This window comes from Ascaphus truei, chromosome 5, assembly GCF_040206685.1.
Source record: "Ascaphus truei isolate aAscTru1 chromosome 5, aAscTru1.hap1, whole genome shotgun sequence".
NCBI lineage: Eukaryota > Metazoa > Chordata > Amphibia > Anura > Ascaphidae > Ascaphus > Ascaphus truei.
In genome coordinates this window covers 133,865,783-133,885,514 of record NC_134487.1, presented here as the reverse complement: position 1 = coordinate 133,885,514, position 19,732 = coordinate 133,865,783, and positions in this window count along the sequence as shown.

The following is a 19,732-nucleotide window of genomic DNA, read 5'->3' as shown; positions in this document are numbered from 1 at the left end:
GGGGGGGGGGCTGGGGTAATGGGGGGGGGGGAAGGGGTGATTGTGGATAGGTCCGTTGGGGATTATTGCGAAACCACTGTTGTAGAGATCGCGGGCGGGGGGGGGGGGGGGGTAGGGGACTCTCTAGTGGACACCCGGAGCAGTGTGGGATTGGCTGCTTGATACTGGGGGTGTTGTGTAGGTTGTAATAGGTAGGTGTTCTGCTGTGCGTTCGCCGTCGCGAGTTGGGGGGGAGGGTTAGGGGGGCGAAAGGGAGGACAAATAAGGGGGGAGGGGTGGGATGAGGATGAGGGAGGGGGCACTGGGGGGGGTGATGGTGAGAGGGGGGGGGTGATGGTGAGGGGGGGGAGGGGTTGATGGTGAAGGGGGGGGGGGGTTGTTCCATCATATAGGCTATTGTAGTTGACATTAAGGGGCTTTATAACATAGCTACAACTTGGGTTTCAACAGGGATGTAAGCTGCCCATAAACAAGGTGGGTGGGGGAGGGTAAGTTCCGCAGCACAGGAAAAAGCGCTTAACAGTCTCAACAGGGGTAACGGGTTCTGTATCAGTCTGATTGGGGGGGGGGGCAGCTATTTCTCACCGGGACCAGATATAACGTTTATCTGGAGTGGGGGCAATCAAACCTGGTCTGGGTGATGTCCACGGGTAGGTCGAGGAGTTCCCAGCGGGGCTTGGCCGGCAAGGCCACCAGGTGGATCAGGTTTCCCCTCTCCTTCCTCCGCGCTTCTCAACTCGCCTATGCTGCTTGTGGGGGTGCACATCTTGGCTCCAACAAACCGAGCCATGGGGTGCTGGGGACTCTTTTGTCAACTGGTTGGTAGAACAACAACTAACGGGACTGCGTAGACACGCTGGTTTTCTCCATGGTCTCCCTTCGGGAGGTAAGGGCTCTGGGTCGCAGGGCTTCTCCTCCGGGCGATCAGGTCTGTTGCTCCTGCTGGCCGGCCAATCTTTCCGACGCTCTGATGGGTCTCCGCTCCTGGCTTGCTTCTCGTGGTTCCCTCCGCGTGTTGTTCCGTGCAGGTGGCAACGTCAGGCCTAGTTCGCGGGCGAATCCTTGCATTTCTTCTGGCAGTCTGATGGATCTCTGCTTCCCGCCTCTGCTTACGACCAGCCGGAATGGAAATCCCCATCGGTAGGGTATGTTGTTTTCCCGCAGTATTTGGGTGAGTGGTTTGAGTTCTCTGCGGCGCTCAATTGTGATCTTGGCGAGGTCACTGAATATTTGTAACGGCTCATTTTGAAAAGTCAAATTGTTCGCCTCTCTGCTCGCCGTCATAACCTTCTCCTTTGTGGAGTAGCTATGGAGGCGTACTATAATGTCCCGCCTTCGTTTTGGATCATTCGAGCGGGGGCCCAGTGCGCGGTGTGCGCGATCTATTTCTAGATCTCTTTTATCCAGGTCCTTGCACAGGGTGTTAATGAGGTCAGTCACGTAAGATTTTATTGCTTCAGGGGGAACCGTTTCCGGGACATTCCGAATCCTGAGGTTCTGCCTCCGGTCCCGGTTCTCCTGATCTTCTATGCTGTCCTTCAGGAGTCTGACCTCCTCACCCAGGCGCATGATCTCATCATCTGCCGCCGCTTGAGCTTGCAACGATTCTTCAAGCTTGCTCTCTAGATCGTCAGCTCTTTGTGTGAGGGTATCCATTTCTTCACGTAGGCCCGTCACCATTTCCCTGAGGTCCTGCTTGAGGGTTTTATGTAGCCTATCGTGCATATTAGAGAGGAGTTCCTCCAGATAGGTGCGCGTGATTTCCCTTTCTAGGGCTGGTTCCGCTGCCTGCGTGTCTCCCTCTCGTTGCGGGGACGCAGCCGCGTGGTGTCCGGCGCCATCTTGAGGTCCCTGCATGCTCGCGGGGCCGCGTTTTTGCTGCGGCTGGAAAAATTTCGGGACGCCTTTAGAAGCTGGCGCTTTTGCCTTCTGGGGCATGCTGTGAGGTTCAGGCGTCGCTTGAGACTATTTGCGGTTAGTTTCGGGGGGGGGGGGAAAGTCTTTTCTGGTCTTTTTATGCGTGAGGGTTCTCAGAGCTCCCTGACTAACCCACCATCTTGGATGACGTCACCGGAAGTCGAAATAAAGTCATTTTATTGAATGGTTGTCTGGGGTTTTTCTGGGGTTATGGGGACAGGGGGAGGGGGCCCTAGGGGGGACAGATCACAGCCTCTCCTGTCCAGCACCTCCCCACCTCGCACCGCTGAGGGACGGCTCCTTTGGGGGTGAAGGGGTGACTCTTTTTTTCTCTGATTTTCTATGTTGTGGTGTTTATTTATTTATTTATGTTCCTGGAGGGGGGAGATATGCCTTTAAATCCAGCCTGCGGTGGCCATCTTGGATTTGGCACGCAGGCTGAAACGCAAGGAGCCAGACAGCTCCGATCTAGGCAGCAGCTGTTCTCAGCCCCCCTCCTCGCAGAGACGGTGCAGGCAGGTGGAAGGCCGCACAGGGAGGCAGGGGGGGATAGCGGGAAGGCGCGCTGATTGGGTTTACTGCCGGACGGGAGAGGTAAGCGCGGCGCGCAGCTACAGCGCCATGACGGCCATTTTAGTTAGCCTCCAGCAGCACCAGCAGAGTATTTTTATTTTAAGCAGTGTTTATTATTTTGTTGTAGGTCTTTGTTTAGTGAAGTGGCTTTTGACAGGGGGGTATGAGACACCGCCGGGACCCGACATCAGGTGCGGCCGTCGCGCAGAGCGGGAGGCCCCCGTCGGTTTCCTATGTGAAGAGATCAAAGGCCCAACAGGCGTCACCAGTCCCGCGCGGCACCCACCTCTCCGCCCGAACCAGCGGCGGGTTGATGCGGATCAGGCCGCCGGTCAGATCCTCGCTCCGCTCTCTGGATCCCAGATGGTTTGGGGGTCTGCAGACCTTGGTCTCAGAGAGACTACCTTGCGGGGTTTGGCGCCGGATCCAGGTAAATCAGTCCTGCTTGGCCGCCATCTTAGCCACACAGCAATTTGAGAGAGGAGGCCCAGGGGACCCGGTCTTTGCGTGTATACTTGGGGTTTGTGTGTAATCCACCGCCACCAGGGCATTCAGCATAAGTATGATATCTTCCCCCAGCTTTTTTAATATTTTTTGAGGGGTTTCTTGGTCCCAGTTATCTTTATTTTGTCCTCTCTTGGGACGGAGCTGTATAGACACAGGTCTTGCTTGCTCGGTGTCTTGGCCACGCCCCACACTATTGTGTATTTAAGATCATATTTGACGTATTATAGATTTTGTTTCATATCACATACAAAATTGTCACTTCTGTGTTGCTTACCTTAATGAACATGTCATGACAATGATTTATATTCATTCATGTTTTCTTTTTCAAGTTATATCACTCCAATTTCTGCTCATGGTATGTATTTGAATTCACATCTGTCATAAGATGTGCAAACCTCGATACAGGTATAGTTACAGGATGTATAAACAGAACATAATGAAAAAGATGTGTCAATTGAAACATGTCATTTCTGTATTGTGTACGTGCGTTTATCTACACTTAGTGATTATTGTGCAGTATGTTTTCAAATCATTACGTACATTACATAACATGTAATTTTGGCAACGTCACCAGATCCATTCATGGAATATAGGGGTGGGGAGGGAAGGGGATAAACCCTGCTCAGCTAGTGATTATGGGAGGAGAACATCTATTCATGCACATGAGCGATGTTAACACTCAATGCATGTTTGTATGAAAATACCCTAATGTGTTAATCATCATTAACATTGCAATGTATGTGATTAGTTATTCTCTCACTTCATCTTCATGTTCATTACTACATTGTCACATGTGTATGTATAAGTCCAATATGTGTGTTGATTTGACGTTCATCTAACATTTGTCAAAATGTTAACAACATTCCAAAGTATAGTTTTTGGAATTCTCAACTTTTCCTAAATCATTCAACACAATGACAATGTAGTTATAATTTTTTTTATTTCATTCACTTTACTTATTCAAAATGATCATGATCCTTTATAACTACTGTCAACATATGATCATGAATGAAGTATACATTTACATACGCACACATTTCAGCAACCTACTGTGTGTGTGTGTTGTAGTTTTGGTGTGATGCATGTATTTCTACCAGAAATAATATACACCAACATAATAATGTTGCTTTTATCATCGGCCTCACTTAGCTATGTATGTGTTGAACGTTTACTAATAACACTAAACTATAGTTACTCGTGTGAATTAAATGTACACACAAAAGTAAATGGTTTAATGATCTTTACCTAACATTCATTAGCTTATGCATGTTAGGTTATCACTACAACTTAGCTGATAATATAACATTCACACGACTAAACAGTTTCTATCACCTCACTATTGTTATTGTGTACGTTCAGATAAAATGTCGACTAGTTGTTATGTACCATTTACATTCTTTGACAAGTCACACATGCAATTATAATATATAGTAGATTAATGTGTTTGCTGAGTGATAATGTTGGTTGCATATATCACATGGCAATACATATAATGTTAGTAGAAAATAATAAAATATCAATAGAAGTTCTAACTTCAGTGCTTAGCAACATCATTATGATAATTAAGTGCATAGTAAATATTTGCACTATAGGATAACATTATGTAGTGATTGTTAATCTGCGCACCAATCATTGAAAGCATTGTTACATATTTATTATAATAGTTGTTCGCTAGTCGTCACAATCATCTAATATAACGATTGCGCCATCTGAAATCATACATTGGTCCCATGTATTCATCCGCGACATCTATGAAATACAGCAAACACATGGTGTTCAAAGATGGTACATTTATCTATGTCTCAGCATGACAACGCTTAACACATCTCTATATGATTCTGGATATTCACGCATAAGTTACGTATATGTTTAAACTGCAAGGATAAAACTACAGATACAGAACTGTCTCATTTTTCAAATCGCGTTGCTGGCATTACTACTGATATGTTAGTTCCGGTGCCTGTATACATAATAATGTGCGCGCACAACGTCTGTTGCGCGCGACGTCACGAATGTGTGGACTAAGTCTTAGCGCATGCGCAAAACGATGTGTACGCTGTGCGTTCAATACATGTCCCTCCATGGTGCTGTTTGCATTACGCATATCATGGCTGAAAGTTATGATATGGAAGCGAAACAAATTCACTTCAATACACGTACATATCTAAACTTTGTAAACGGACGTGTGCCCACGGAAAAAACAGACGATCAGCCAATGAGTGAACAAAATACGTGTGACGTCATGTTAAGGCTCCGTGAAATGCACGCAAACACCCCTCCCACTGAATGAACATTGGCCTCCAGCGCTGTGCACGCATCGCCCCACCAACGCGCGCGCATGACACACTGCACTGACCGTAACAATAAGCTGCGGGCACCGCCAATACTGTTTCACGCACGCACGTCGGTTGGGGGTGGGGTTTGCATCGGTAACCTTTATAAGGACGCCTTGGGACATGACCAGGTTCCCACGTCATATGTGGGCGACACTTTGTTTTTATATGTTGAATGCTAAACAATGAGGTGTGTGTGTGTGTTACAGTTAGTGTAACATGTTGAAATTATACTTTAAAAGCGATAAGCATCTATGATTTAGGACTCCGTCACCAATGTGTACTAATGGTTCGTCATGTAGTATATTGTTATAGGAAATAATGTCTTTGTGCACGCTACATGTAAGGCTGTCTGCAATATTAAGCTGTATACACTCATTTGGCTAACAAATGGTGTATATTATTAATGTACAGATATATAATTTGAGTAAAGGCTTAACGAAATTTGTATTTACCATTCTTGTAGAAGTCAAAACTGATTTGGCTGCAACTGGTCGCTCCAGGAAGGCACAACAGTATCATCCATGGTTGAGGCAACCGTTGAATCCTGAATCACACACATCTCCATGAGGGCGTCATATGGATCTGCAGTGGCATCTTCAAACAAGACGTCCGGAGATACGTACAGTTGTTGGTTGTTTTCCCATCCACCATGGTATTGCCCATATAAGTTTGGATACATATCATAGTAGTTATGTCCATCTTACATCTGGTCTTGATGAATGTAGGGTGCAGGTATACTGCTGCGGCACAGTTTATTCGAGCATTTGCCCGTTCTGTGCCGCAGCAGTAGCCTGGCGCGCGCCCGAGTGTGACGGGCGCACGCCGAAGCAGCGGAAGAGCGCCCTCCGATCGGGGCGCTCTCCCTACCGCTGCCGGGTCCGCCGGGTCCCCCGGAACCCCCTGCCGCTGTCCCGCGATCGCGGGACACCAGGGCTCCCTCGGGGAGCCCCTGGACACGCGTGCAGGGGGCGCACGCTCCCGATGACGCGTGACCGCGCGACTATGACGCGCGGCACGCCGAGGGGCGGCCACTAGCAAGCCGGGAGATTTCCCGGCTTGCGGTACCGACCACACTTCAATAAAGTGTGTCGGTAGTGTATCAGCAGCCGCGACAGTCGGTGCGGCTTCAGTGTAACTGGTATTAGGCAAAAATATGCTATTTAACAGAAGATATGTTCCATGTTCCATGGTAAGTTTAAATGATGGCGCGACATGCCAGCATCCATATCGTTGATCTAGCCGATCATGGACACGCTCAAAACATTCAATTGCGGATAAAGTGAATCGTACTGAAGTTTTAAAATTTCGTTGTTTGTCAGGTTCTTGGTAGTATGAATATTTCTTTTGGATCAAGTCATAGATTTTGGCCACATTTGCACTTTTCACTGGCGTTGATTCGATTGCTTCATAAATCATAAATTTGTATGATTTACGTGGATATCTGTGCAATGTGGAAGCTTCTGCCATTTCTTCTCTCTTCAAGTGTAAAATGTCTAAGTTGAACGCATATGGATGTCTGCTGAATGTGTGAATAGTTACATGTTATCTTCGCGGTTTGTTTCAAGGTTATAATACAACCTAGCAGTTATACGCCTAGGTTTTCTCCCACTAGAAATTTGTTACAATAATTGGCTCAAATTCTTTGTGTAAGATACTCTTTTCACAGGAATCAAAACTTTACTTTCGGCTTAGGCAAACAACATGGGCAAAACAAGTTGACTCTTTGAATTAGAATAACAATGTGTGTGAAATCATTTACAGTGCTATGATGAACAGATTTCTGGTTACACTTAGCTAGATTTAACCATATACACACATCTCTCTGTTTGTCTGTTTTTCTGTTTTTCTCTCTCTGTTTCTCTCTGTTTCTCTCTCTGTTTCTCTCTCTCTTTGACTCTCTCTTGATATATACATAGATATATATATATAATTATATATATAATTAGATATATATAAATATATCAACATATATATTTATGTATATATAATTAACATTATATTGTGTGTATATATATATATATTCTACCTTGAAGGCCTTGTGTGCAAACAGGCCTTGTTGTAATTATCTGAACAGTTCATTACAGTTCATTACAGCTTATAACATTACTGGGTGAGTATGTTTGAGGGCCTATTTGAGTCAGCTGTGTAGAAGTTGTATTTAACAGCAAACAAGGCCTCTTTTCAACCATTACGGCCTGTACTGTTCATTCTGATTATATATATATTATATATAGAGTGCTAAACTAAAGGCATTGATGTGTGTAAGTAGGCCTTGTTGTAATCATATTCAAAGTTAAATACAGCTCAGTGAATTAGGGGCTCAATCATACTGATACCATAATTTTAGCAAGTGGCCTAACATTTATATCTCATGAACACAAGACCTGTTTGCTGACAACAGTGTCAGCTATATATATATATATATATATATATATATATATATATATATATATATATATATATATATATATATGTATATATATATAATTTAAGACACAAGTGAACTCTCTTCCCATGAGCGCTATAGGCCATGTCTGTACATACTGTGCTATATGTATGCACACACAGCTGTATCTTACACATACAAATACTCCTTGTTTTTCCATCCCTATACACCTATAGGGACCACATAGTATCCACACACTTTTAGTTGTGCTACAATCTCTCACATTTCCACACCTACCCACACCATTTATATCCACTCCCACTCCACACACACCTTTTGTATAGCACTGTATATACTGTGAGCTCTCCATTCATTTATATTCACACAGATACACATACACACACTCTTACATCTCTTGCTTTCAGGAACCTTTTGACACCTCTAGCCATAAAACACATCCACACCGGGGGAAGGTCTAGCACATATAACAGATAACAGATAACAGATAACATTCCAAGAGACACTGTTTTTAAGTATACCTTTTGCTTGCTTCATTCATTGTAACATCGCCGGAAGAAGAGATCAGTGTATCTCGAAAGCTCGCACAAATAAAAGCATTTTGTTAGCCACAGAACGGTATCATCTATTTATTTTTTTTATTATTATATCATTTAATATATACACACACACTGTGTGTGTGTGTGTGTATACATATATCCATAGAGATACAGAGAGACTACAGATATATTCATACATACTTACAGATCTGTTATTGTAACCAAAAATCATACATGATCACATGCCAACATTATAAACTATGAAAGAAGATTAAGGTAAGTAATGTTTTACAGAGTTAAGACACCAGAAAACATAACTTAAAAATGTATGCTGTTATATGGGTAATTACTTAAAGTTGTATGTCAATAATATTAGCATGAAATGACTATCTACATTACAAAAATAACCCAGATATATCTCATCTTGAACAAGAGCTAAGTGAATGTCAGCTTCCATTAACATGGCAAGTGTGTAATAATGTTGTACCATTAATCAACTGATGATTAATACATATTCATATGTTATCAAATATGCCTTCATTCAGTCAGTGAGCATTTCTAAACATTCATGTGTACAAGGACATACTTGAATGTTATCAAGCATCTGTACAAGATCATACATACACTATGCATGAAATAGTGTGCAGTAAACACCACCAGGACATCACCAAATGTGATTATTTATTTTTGTTTATCCTTTTGAGATCGAGTCACTGTTGTGTTTGCCTTTTCCCTTTGTTGGCTGTTGTGTTTGCCTTTTCCCTTTGCCAAGTACTCTGGCCTTAACTGTACGACTTGTACTGGCCTGTGGCAGTTCTGTAGCACTGGGTGTGGGCTGTTGCACTTCAGGGGCAGTGGGTGTGGGCTGTGGCACTTCAGTGGCACTGGGTGTGGGCTGTTGCACTTCAGGGGCACTGGGTGTGGGCTGTTGCACTTCAGTGGCACTGGGTGTGGGCTGTTGCACTTCAGGGGCACTGGGTGTGGGCTGTTGCACTTCAGGGGCACTGGGTGTGGGCTGTTGCACTTCAGGGGCAATGGGTGTGGGCTGTGGCAGTTGTGAAGCAGTTGATAAACATTGCAAGAGTGATGTTGGAGCAGTTTTGGTGTTTTAATCTTTTTTGAAAAGCTGGTTAGTAGTAACTGTCGCCCTAACTTTCTTTTTCGTGTCTCATTTGTAGGTGTCGGTTCCAGATTTTGAACAGATGTAAGTTGAGAGGGACCTGCACCGAACTTGCACCTACTCTACCGGTATCATCCAGAACCGGGGATTGAAGAACTGATGACTCAGGAGAAAAAGTTGCAGCATGTAAAGATCCATCCTCAGATGGGGTAAAGTGAAATGTTGTTCTCCTGATGTCATTCGCAACTGATTTGCTTGGCTGACATTCAGAACTAGTGCTTGTAATGTCCTGTTTACATTTTGGATTTCTTTAGGAACTTGGATGATGACTTTTTGAATTTGTGACATTTGTGATATTGACCTTTCATGCATCCTTTCATGCAGTAATATCATCCTTTCAAGCACTGACATCATTTCAGAATGGCGACGATTTTCTTCACCCAAGATTCGTTCTTCAGAAGCTGCAATAGCTGAGTAGGTGTCACGAGCAGGAGGACTTGAATGCTGTGTTAATCCAGGAGTGGCAACAGCTTCATGGTCACTTGAGTGAATTTGTCCTTGAGCAGCAACATCTGGTTCTACAAATAAAGAAAGACATTATGAACTGCCATGGAACTTTCACTTGTTTTTCAATATAATGATAGTTGTTCTCATAGTGGAACACGTAACATGTTTCCATAATTTTTAATTGGTGTCCAAAAGTTTATGCTTGAAGTAACAATGATGTTGCGACTCAGTCTGAAAGAAGAATGAATGAAAGGCTGTTGTAACCTCACAACTCCTAGCTGATAGGTTACAACACACACAATACATGTTGTCAGGAAACACTACATCTTCTGTGACAATAACTGATGTGAAGTTAATTACATGTGAAAGGCATTTATTTTGCATGGCACATGAAATTCTACAAATGTACACATTAGATGCGCTGCACCTCAAACACTCACCTTCCATGCTTGATGATGACCTTGATGAGACAGGTGATGAGACATGTTCAGTGTCAGGTGTCCCAGGAGCTACAGGAGCAACAATATAGAAGAATAACATCAGAATTTTATTGACATGTGTACATAATTAGCATAAAGTTTGTGTAGTGGGAGTATTTATGGCTAATTTCAGCATCACATAACGAAATGACAATGATATGTTTCAGGAAAGCTGTACATTATCCATCTTAACATAAATGTACATGTGAACCTAATTGGCACATTTATTTTAAACACCATACAACATACAATGTTGATGCAGGAATGCTTTGTAAAATTAAGTGTTCTGTTGTACATAAACTGCATATGTTGTGTACTCATATAACAATAATAATGTACATCACTACCATGACAGCAAAGTTGACTCTGCTTATAATTCAGTACCTAATTGTGGAAATGTGAATGAATGTTTTTAGTGATCTGTCTGAACATTTAAGAGAAGCAGGTGTAGCGCTCAATGTGGCTGACACTCATCAACACATGCAGTGTGTCACTCACAGGTGGTACTGTTGTGATAAGGTGGCGTATCAATAAGGTAAAAAGAAGATATGAGTGAACAAATGACTAAGGTATGCTTTCATATATAGTGGCCTGGTGGTTGAAAGTATTCAGATAATTACCATTTCTAATGAATGTGATTAACTTCAGTTCACCTTGTCAGCGTGTAACAACTGTAGTCCCTCCCCCAAGACGTGACACCACCCTGACCTTTTATTTGGTTCTACCACCTGTAAGCCGTCCCACAAGACTTGACCCTACCATGACCTTGTGATCTGGCTCTGTGCCCGACCCCACCTCCTCTGTTCACCTGTATGCTGTGATTACATATTAATTGCAGCTGGTTTCACACACCAGTACATGAGCGAAATACAAATATGAAGTGAGCTACATACTGTATGAACACAACTAAATACCATAAGGTACATGTTCCTATTTATGCTCTCATTATACTACATGAAGCGAAAAAAGAGCTTTAATAAAACATAACCAAATGTGTTTGTGCAAATTATTAATGTTCGCCTTTCAATGCACAATCTTCCATGCAAGACTTGATTAGGCAGTAATGGCCTGTTTATAGGTGAAACATAGATTATCAATAATTTATATATATACAGTATATATATATATATATATATATATATATATATATATATATATATATATATATATATATTATATGTATATATGTATCGACACATACATGAAAAAGTGAATTATGCATTTGTGTGCACAGACACAGTATAACGAAGTTATACATTACTGTGACAAAGAATGAATACGGATGTGCTTTGTGGTTATGCATGTTAACCCTTTGTTTGTACAAAGATTCACACATACATTCAGCTTTCAACTATAGGGCAAACATGTTGAATGCTTTGTAAGGTAGAAGGTTGCAGTGTGTATTATTTGGAAGATCAGTACACATAATCCCTTCATGCATGTCAAGTTGTGTATGTTTACTCAATGATGTCATCCATGATAGCTGAGCCAATCATGTTTCCAAACACACACATAGATATATATATATTCATTATTTATTTTTGTAGGACAACTAGATATAAATATAGATATATAGATAGATAGATAGATAGATAGATAGATAGAGAGAGACACATATATACAGATATATATGTAGGTATGCTTATATTGGGAAGAAAGTATAAGTAGCAGCGGAAATATAGATAAGAACTATAACCTACGACACGCCTAGTACAGTAACATTTGTCACCTGGTGGAAATGGAGCAGAAAAAATTCTGATATCTCTGTCCCCTGGCAAACCCTCCACTACGACAGGAAGAAATTTTTCCCACATCTGCCCTCCAATAGAGTTAAGATTAGAGCTTGTGCTGGCGGCCCACCTCCAGTGCCAGAAGCATGCATCCGTTGTGCTTGGATTTTTTTCTTTAAGTTTGCCCTGATATCATCGAATCTCTTCCGACAATTCGCCTGGTCCCTGACATGATTCCCACACGCAGACACAGCCAATGTTATTTGCTCCCACATTTCATTTTTGGATGCTGAACTTGTCCGCTCTTGAAATACATACAAAATAGATGACGTCAATTATTATTAGAAAAACGATCAGTTGCCTAAACTGCTACCTGTTTCAAGAAATACCAAACATGCTGGTTTAGGTGGAATATGTGTACCACATGAGCATTTACGTGGAAACATACAAATGTAAGGAAGCTTGCATGAATATTGTATGAACTTTGTCAAACTTTGTAGACTGATTGTTATGGTCGTTATAAAGCATGAAGGAATATGTGTGTAACAATTAACTTTAATTGATAGATATTATAGAATAATATTTTGATATTAAGACATCTCACATGACCTAGGATAACATGTCTTTGAACAATCAATGCAAAGATAGACTTACCTAGTAAATGCTCATACAGAGAGTCATAGTGCTCCAAAATCCCTGTGACAAGAACTCTGTTTTCCTCTTCATTGAACCAAGGATTACGTGGCCGCTCCACACGTATCCTCCGAACACGTGCAGGCCCAGAGCTTGGCTGCTGCTGACTGGACTCTCCTTCTTCCAATGGAAGAGACTCCAAAAGCGGGCCACCACCAACCACCCCACCACCAGACACACCAGCAGCAGACACCCCATCAGCATCAGCAACAGACACCATTGCCGCACCAGCAACAGAGCCACCAGCAGCACTCGCACTCCCAGCAACACCAGTCGCACTCGCAGCAACAGCACTCCCCTGAATCCTACTTTCACTCAGACGCGTACTCACATGACTACCAGTACCACTCACACCAGCATCACTCTTCCCACGCCTTGCGGCCATACCTCTAGCACTCACAAAGAACAGGAAAGAAATTTAAAGACAATCACACTGAACACTTACAAAGTGAAAACAAGACAAAGATGTTAACAAAACAACACAGGACAAACCTCTCACAATACACAACAAGTCTCTAAGTCAATATGAAATATGTAAATCGCTCAGCTCTGTGTGTCTCTCTCTCTCCCAACAACACAGAGAATGAATAAAAATACACGCTGCCTTTAAATGGGCCGCTCAATCAAAAACATGCTTGCTTCGCCAGACTCAGCAAGAAGTTTCATTGGCGAACATAACACCACCCCGCCATGCACGCCGATACATCTGTGTGTGATTGGCAAATCATCGGCAGAGTGGGAGCAAATGTTTTCAGCTTGATTCGGAAGGGATTCGGCACTTATTGCATACGGAGAGGGAAAATCGGCAGAATCATGCCGATATGGTACACTTGGAGATTGCACTTTTTCGGCGCTTACTGCAGAGAGCCCAAAGTGACTTGCCCAAAGTCACAAGGAGCCGACACCAGGAATTGAACCAGGCTCCCCTGCTTCAAACTCTAAATGCCAGTCAGTGCCTTTACTCACTGAGCCGCTCCTTCTCCCTACAGACTGATCCTCCACAGCATTCTCCTTTAAAACATCCGCTTCCCCAGGCCCTGAGGTGTTGCTTGTGCCTGGGGTGGGGGTATCTGTTCACTGTTCCGCTCCACTTTTTCCCTCTGACTTCTATGGTTCCTCAGCCGCATGGCATTTGTTTGTAGCGGCCATCTTTTCTTCCTCATGGCATTCGTTTGTAGCGTCCATCTTTATTTCCTCCTCTGTTTTAGTTTCCTCTCTCCTCCCCAAAACTGGAACAACCTACCAGAGACCATCACATCCACCACCAGTTTAAGTTCTTTCAAATCTAAGGCTGTCTCACATTTTAACCTGGTCTGTAACTGTTTCATACGCTCATAATATATATTTTCTTTAACTGTGCACGCAATGTCTTGTATATAATGTATACCCTGTTCATTTATGTAACTGTACTTGTAACCATGTATTATTTGTTTTACTCTGTGCCCAGGACATACTTGAAAACGAGAGGTAACTCTCAATGTATTACTTCCTGGTAAAATATTTTATAAATAAATAAAAATAAATAAATAAATAAACCTCCTCTGGCTCAGTAAGCATACGATTGGGGGCATTGTCTGAAACTGTGACCGTTTTTGCCACACAAATTGCACTTAATTTCTTCCGTACATTCATGTTTACTGTGTCTCAGTTAGTTGCATTTTGTACAGAATTCCTCTGTACAAAGCTTCTGTAAGGTCAGGTGCCCCACATCGCCGGCACCTTCTCGGTTGTCCCGCATAAAATACTGCTCTGTGTAATTGCCCAATATGTATAGCATTCGGCATATGTACCAGCTCTAATGTCTCTTTGTCCTCTTTCAAAAGCACAATGTACTTTATTACACCGGTTTTAATGCGGTCCTCATCCACACACCTTTCTGGTTTCTCGTACACAGCAACACAATACTGTTTAAGCCAAAAGGCTACATCCTATGTATTTACATTTTCATTGTAAATCGCAACAAAAACCTTTCTTCTGGTTATATTAGTCAGGTCCTCCAAGAAAATCTTATCCAATTTTTCCTCCCTCTTGAACAGGGAACACAGTTTCATGCATTTCTCATGCGCAGCTGGGTTTGTGAAAATCACAAAGGCTGAGTCCCCAGTCTTCACTGTGGCACGCGCACCCGGCGGGATGGCGGCGCGTCCACAATGCTACACCACGATAGGCGGTCTGAGGGGAGAGGGAAGGTTTGCGACAGGAGGGGGCGTGGCTGTGGGTTTGCGAGGGCCTGGCCATAACATCCAGCGGCTGGTTCACCCTTATTGGCTGAACCGCCGGTGGGGGCGTGGCCATGCCTCCATCGCAGATGTTAATTTCAAACTCCCCTGCCTGCCTGAAAACCTGTTGCACACCGCTGGGGAAAGGTGCGCGACAAGGTAGGGACTGGGACCGGCCTGACTGGGGGGAGGGCGGCTTGATAGCACAGCGCACGCGAGGTGTGCGCTGTAGAAGTGACTGGGGCCGCCCCCTTAGTACTGTAGCACTTACTTGGCGTCACCAAAGATATAGTCCGATTCATGGGAAGAAAAAAGAGAGAAAAACAGTGCACCGCCAGGGAGTCAGTTGGTATAAAAAATAAACTTCTATTTATTCAGCACAGGTACAAAACATCACCCTAGGAGGTGAAAAAATCCCTCCTATGCGTTTCAGACACAAAGTGTCTTTTATCAAATGCGTAGGAGGGATTCATAGTGTAGAATGACCCCGTTACAGGACCCATAAGAAATGCACACGTGGTATAACAAAACAGTTTTACTAGATGCAAAGGAATATGATATATAGCCTACCCACCAGGCCATGCACGGCCGTACCTTCCCACTGGATTTACTATCCCAACAGTACCTAGGGGCGCTTGGGCACCCAACCAACCCGGTGTCCACAAAGTCAATGCCCCACCCAATGTGTGGCACAGTGCTGCCCACTATAGTGTTGTTGGTGCACGTGATATGTTGGGTACCTTCCGGGTGCGTGCCCATCCGGGTACACTGACATAGCAATGATGGGATCCACAGATCCAAGATGTCCTCCATGAAGCCTCCGCCTCTATGTGGGGTGGGTTCCGCTTGGAGTGTCCCAATGTATGCAATGTCTCTGTTGTAGGTGTCTGGTCCCAGATCACCTGAAGCCAGGAAACAGCCGCATCCTGGCTGGGTCCCTCACTCTGGTTCTACAGGGGCAGTGTCCCTATCTATGGGCCTGTTTCTGCAGCAACCACAAGCTGAGGGGAGTTGTAGCATAGGTGGAGCCTAATGGGGTCTCTGGACTAGTACAGGTGCCACAGACACCTGCACACACACACCCTACCCTGATGGCATCCCAGCTCCGACTAGCGTGGCTTGCAGCGCACCAAATGTATCAACTTGGGTCCAGGAGAAAAGCTGCAACCCTATTGGCTATGCTTGGGCACCTGACTACCTGCCACTATGCATGCTGGGGGCTTTAGCCCCCACAGAGCCTTCTCTGTCAAATGGCTGCCTCCCTGGGGTCCTCTGCGCATGCGCTACTGTACTGCGCATGCGCGGACATATCCAAAATGGCGGCGCCCTGTGGAGGGGACCGTAGTCTCTGGCGATGCACTCACCTGCCAGGCACTCTGAACATTCTAAGAGAATGGAAACAAAAGAAAACAGCGCACAACGCCAAATAGTGAAGCAAATTCAACAATATATTATAGAATTAAAAAGGGGGTAATATATCTGCGTACATGAAAAAAGTTGGTAAAAGGCATGTAGTGTGTATCACACTGTTTACCACTCGGCAGTTGTTAGCTGTAGATTCAGGTGCTTGCTTCCCTCTGCTGCTGCAGCTCAGTTGATTCTGGGGCAGGACATCAGTCTTTTCACTCCCAAGGGGATTTCCCTTCATGCAGCCAGGTTCAGCAGCTGGTACTGGGGCTCGGTGAAATCGCTCCTGTTTCCTGGCCGATATGAAGCTGCTCCTGTACCTCGACAGGTGTATCCTCTGCACAGAGGTTAAAACGCAGCTTGCTGGGGTGCCCTCAGCGTGCCACGATGCAGCAGTGGTGGATTCAATAGGGAAGTTTGAACAGTCTTACAAAGTCTCTCACAAGTGTCCAAAACAGCACACAGGATGAAATAAAAACAGGACAGGCCAATACATAGACAAAGGCCAATGTAAGCAGATATAAGGCAATAGAATGTTACATCCAACTAGTTTCGTAGAATTAACTACTTCTTCAGGGAATAATTAGGCCATTACCCAGAGGTCTTAAATACCTCACATAGATACCTTATTGGTCAACCAATTAGGGATAGACCAATCATCTATAATAGGTAATGGTCTGCGTGATAGGGAAGATGTGTAGTTTACTTTTAAAACAACAACTTTATTAACAAAAAAAACAAAACAATTTTTTTTGTGTTTACTGATTCTGAACATTCTTCTGCAGCAGTGGAGGAACCAAGGAGCCAGGGGGAACCCTATTATACTGGCAAACCATGCTACGGTATCCCCCTTTTTCAAGTCCTAACATTACTTTACCTGCAAAAATCTCTCAAACCTCTCTAAAAGGGGGAGAACAGTTGTAATAGACTAGTCATTCAAAGATGCGTAACATTTGTATATTTGACACAAATATACCGTATGTCCTCGATTCTAAAACGTACTTTTTTTTCCCAATTTCACATCTCTGAAATAGGAATGCGTTTTAGAATCGATGTATTAAAAAAAAGAGCCATCTGCCCCCCCCCCCCCCCCCCCTCTGCTGCTCAAAGCGGTGCGGATGTAGCGGCACCACGAGCTGACCACCCCTCACCCCCGCTACTCCACTCCCCCCTGCTACTCGCATCTTCCAGCCCCACGAGCCCTCCAACCCCCCCCTCCTCTGCTACTCACAGCTGTGACTGCCAGTCCCATGAGCCCTCTGCTACTCACAGCTTCCAGCCCCATGAACCCTCCGCTACTCACAGCTTCCAGTCCCATGAACCCTCCGCCCCCCCTCTGCTACTCACAGCTTCCAGCCCCATGAACCCTCTGCTCCCCCCCCTCTGCTACTCACAGCTTCCAGCCCATGAACCCTCCGACCCCCTCCCTTGTTTCTGTGCGTGTCTCTGTCACTCTGTATGTGTGTATAGGTCTCTTTCTGTGTGTTTCTGTCACTCTGTATGTGTGTATGTTTCTCTCTCTGTGTGTCTCCCTCCCTCCCCCCTCCACTGTCTCCCTCCCCTCCACTGTCTCCCTCCCCCCTCCCCTCTACTGTCTCCCTCCCCCCTCCCCTCCACTGTCTAACTCAACCCCTCCCCTCCACTGTCTCCATCCCCCCCTCCCCTCCACTGTCTCCCTCCCCCCTCCCCTCCACTGTCTCCTCCCCCATCCCCTCCACTGTCTCCCTCCCCTCCACTGTCTCAACCCCTCCTCCCCTCCACTGTCTCCCCATCAATCCATTCCCTCCCCTTCCCTCCATTCCCTCCCCTTCCCTCCATTCCCCCCCTCCCCTCCTTCCCCCACCTTCCCTCCTCCCTTCCCTCCTTCCCCCCCTTTCCCTCCTTCCCCCCCCTTCCCTCCTTCCCCCCCCTTCCCTCCTTCCCCCCCTTCCCCCCCATCCATTCTCTCTGCTCATCCGATACTGTCTCTCTCCCCATTCTGTGTCTGCCTCTCTCTAGTGTAGATACATGTTTGCTACTGTTTGCTAGTTTAAAAAAAAAATCTGCACATTTAATATAGTGTTTTTTTTCCCCACATTTTTTTTTTTATTAAATCAAGGGTGCATCTTAGAATCGATGGCGTCTTAGAATCGAGGAAATAGGGTATATGGTGTGGTGGGTTTAGGTTCTGACCTTACAGGGGCTATGTGTGTTTTTACATTTCTATTGGTAAAAAATTGAGGTTGTTGACCCCTCCTGGGTTTTAAGCTCACCATCCCACTTTTAAATGGCAGTTGTTACACACCTGTGAATGACCAGTCTATTAAGACAGTTCTCCCTCTATTAGAGAGGTTATGAGAGCCTTTTGTGGGTACTTGTGACGGTTCAGGGGATTCCTTCCCAGCCATGTGTCCCTGACGCCCCGCTCTTGCCTACCTCTTCTGTTCCTTCCCTGCCTTCCCCTGCTATTCTCCCTTCCTCCACCCGCAGCTGTCCCTCTGCGGCAGCCCCTAACGTCACCCCGGCATCAGCGCGCGCTCCCCGCAAGACACGCGCACCCGCTCGGTCTTCCGTTCCCCGCTGCGGTGTCCCCTGCTCACGGCTCCCATCGGTCCGTGCTCTAGTCCCCTCCTGTGGCCTCTCCTGTCTGTCCCCCATCCTCGGCGGGTGCTCCTGCGGCACGGCGCTACGCGCGCCTCGTGACGCAACCTGTGCGCGCGCACTCTAACTTTACAGAGGGCGTGCGCACATGCTCCTCTTGTGGGCTCTCTCAAACTCCTGGCTCCTCCTCTCATTCTCTGCAGGCTATCTCCCTCACTGGCTCACCTGTCTCCTCCTCTTCTCTTACTCACCTATCCCTGCTGTGTCCCACTTCACCCTCTGCTCCTCCTCTCTCACCTATTGGTGTTCCCTCCTTTATAACCCCTGTCTGTCCTTTCTCTCATTGCTCTGCATAGTTCTTTGTAGCCTCTGTGTGTGTAGTCCTATGCTTGGCTCTCCTCTGTTTTCCAGCTTTGTTCCTGCTCCTGCTTGCCCCTGGATTTCCCTGGCTTGACCTCTGCTTGTACTGGATTACTCTGCTCGCTATTGCCCTTGAACCCTGCTAACGGACACGACTTTGCTGACTTCTGTGATCCCTGGAATCTGGCTTACGAACATTACGATCCTGAACTCTATTCCCCTGGACTCTGGCACACGGACATCTCTACTCTTACTCTGAACTCCAAAGGCGTTGCAAGTATTACTAACCATCTCTCTACAGGCCCGGAAATGCCATACCACACTCCGGGCACGCCCTCACTGCTGTGGGTGCGTGGTAATA